The sequence below is a fragment of the Adelges cooleyi genome, unplaced genomic scaffold (genome assembly GCF_023614345.1).
Source record: "Adelges cooleyi isolate 19-005CV unplaced genomic scaffold, UGA_ACOO_1.1 ACOO_flye_CR_arks_rails_tigmint_CR_PRNA_117, whole genome shotgun sequence".
Taxonomy (NCBI): Eukaryota; Metazoa; Arthropoda; class Insecta; order Hemiptera; family Adelgidae; genus Adelges; species Adelges cooleyi.
In genome coordinates, this window is record NW_026095770.1 from 62,033 (window position 1) to 64,852 (window position 2,820).

Consider the following 2,820-nt stretch of genomic DNA (forward strand, 5'->3'; position numbering starts at 1 on the left):
CTTAAAAATTCTATAGTTTAACAATAATGTATTATGTTTAAAACTTATAAATTAAGAACTTAATTGTATATGTTTATGTTAATAATGCGATTGATTGGTATGCTGTGTCGACCGGAAACACAAAATAAGTGCAGCTCGCTTTATATTTATTATTTTTTGAGATAAAGTTGTTTATATATATATATATATAGTTTTTTCTAATAAGCCTAACTAATTATCTGATAACTAAATTAAAAATCGGCCTTTTAGCCAAGTTATATAATTAGAAAAACTTGCAGTTTTATTATTTTTCTATTAATGTTCATATTAATTGGATACAAAAATAAACTATATTATAATTATTATTATGGAATTTAGATGTTTGTTACAATCCAGTTTTTGGCAACTGGTGTACAACCAAAGAGGAATAGGTAACGATTCCATGTACCCGGTTAGTCAGTCAAGTGTAAGTAGGTGCATTACCAGAGTAGCTTCTGAAACAGAATGAATCTTCTTCGCTGATCAATTACACTTCCCTCAAAATCGATTAGATAGAGCAAACATATCGAACGAGTAATTATTATTATTATTGACATAATATCGACCATTTTCTCAAAATTTACTTTTGGTCTTTTTGGGGTATGTGGCATTATGACGCATAGATAGTGTAGACTCCGTCTGGTATTGATATAATGAATTTAATTTATAAAGTGCAAATTCAAAATCGGATTTCATACGACCGTTTGTTATATTAAGTCAATAATATTGAAACATTTGTAAACAAAATTGGAATTGGAAGTGGCAATTCGGTCAGAGATAACCTTAAATGAATTCTAATTAAAATTTTTAGTAATGAGTTTGCTATACGTTGCTCGTGGACGGATAGAGGGAAAGATATTTCTACGAAATTATTCGATGCAAAAATAGTAGCCATATTAAAAAGTAAATAAATTTTAATTTTAATTACACTTTTTCACATTTATGAATCCTAATGTTTGCCAACTTGTAATTTAAATAGGGTGTATAAGAAAAAAGCAGAATGATTACAGTGACACCTTGTTTGAATCTGTGTTTGCTGATTGGTTCAGATATGCTACGACAAGACACAAAAGATCATTAGATACATAATAATAACTTTTATTTTTTAAAACGACAAACGTTTTTTTTAAATATATATATATATTATATAAATAGTAAGAAGAGTTTACATCAAATATTATAAATATGTTTTAAAATCTCTAAAGCGTAATATTTTACAGAAAAGTAATTATGTTAATTTATGGTATACTTATTTTGTGTATAAAGATTTAACATTAAATAAAAAAACGTTTGTGACTTTCAACTATGCTTAAAACCTGCTCTGTGGCATAGCTCCATAGTTAAAAATTCGCATTACAATTAGTTAAGTTGTTTCAGTACCAAACCGTTTAAAGTTGCTATTTTACTCACTATTTATTTTTTTAAGAAAAAGCAAAAAAAAACTATATCAAATAACAGAGGAGATTCAAGCGTAGCAAGATAAGGAAGATGACCAAAATTTTTGCTCAAAAACCGAGTTTTTTAATTTAAACAACAAAATGTTTTCATTGGCCGTTTTATCATACGATACATGCAGCGAACGAAAAAAACTGTACTACGACAATTTGACAATACAGCCATGGACATAGACATGGCCATGTTACAGAAATATAAATAAATATATCAAAGCCAAAAAACGCTATACTTACATTTCAAATGTTTGCGAACATTTAAAATGTTTAGAATTTGGAAACCTAAAAGGAGAGTTGTGGACCAGGTCTACTCTACTAAGTGCAGCGTCTAGTGGTGATTTGGATTGTCTGAAATATGCACTTAAGAATGGATTTCCATGAAGGAGTAATTATACTGAGCGAATTGAAGATATTTTTTGTAGTTTGTGTAGTTTGGAAACCTAAAAGGAGGGTTGTGGACCAGGTCTACTCTGCTAAGTGCAGCATCTAGCGGTGATTTGGATTGTCTGAAATATGCACTTAAGAATGGATTTCCATGGAGGAGTAATTATGCTGAGCGAATTGAAGACATTTTTTGTGGTATGTGTAGTGGAGGGAAAGAGGTATGTGCTGCTGCCGCTGGTACTGGTAACTTGTAAGGATTGAAGTTATTACACGAAGATGAATGTCCATGGAATAAATCTACAACTTTGACCGCTGCTACTTACGGACACTTGAAATATCTGACATAGACAATTCAAAATGGTTGTCCTTATGATGCTAAAAGATAATTTATATTATCATTTTACATATATTTTTAATTTTAAGAAATGTAATTTCGATGAAATTTCTCAATTTCTCTTTAATATTGATTTTTAATAATGATCTGTCTCATGGTGCTCTAATTAAAACTTTTTTTGACATCATTCATCATTCATTCCGTTAGTTTGTTCCAAAAACTAAAATCTATAATAACTACACACTTGTTTGGGCAAATGCAGAACTTAGAGACCTTATAATGAAAAAAAAATTGCTCATATAAAGTATTAACTTTGTCATTCGTTTGCCAACCATATAGAATTTTCTGAGCTTAGAAAAAATGTTAAATATTGAATCAAATCTCACACTTAATATATTTCAGATATTGAAAATAGTATTACAATAAATATTGAACCATTCTGGAATTACGTGAATACTTTGATGAAAACAAAAAATAATGTTCCGTATTGTATGAAATATAGTAACATAACATTCTCAAACATCCCTGAAACTGTAGAGCTATTTGCTGATTATTTGTCTAGTGTCTATGTAAATAAATTCATTGAAAGGTAGCAATACTAGTTCATCACCCACTCATGCTACAAATAATAAT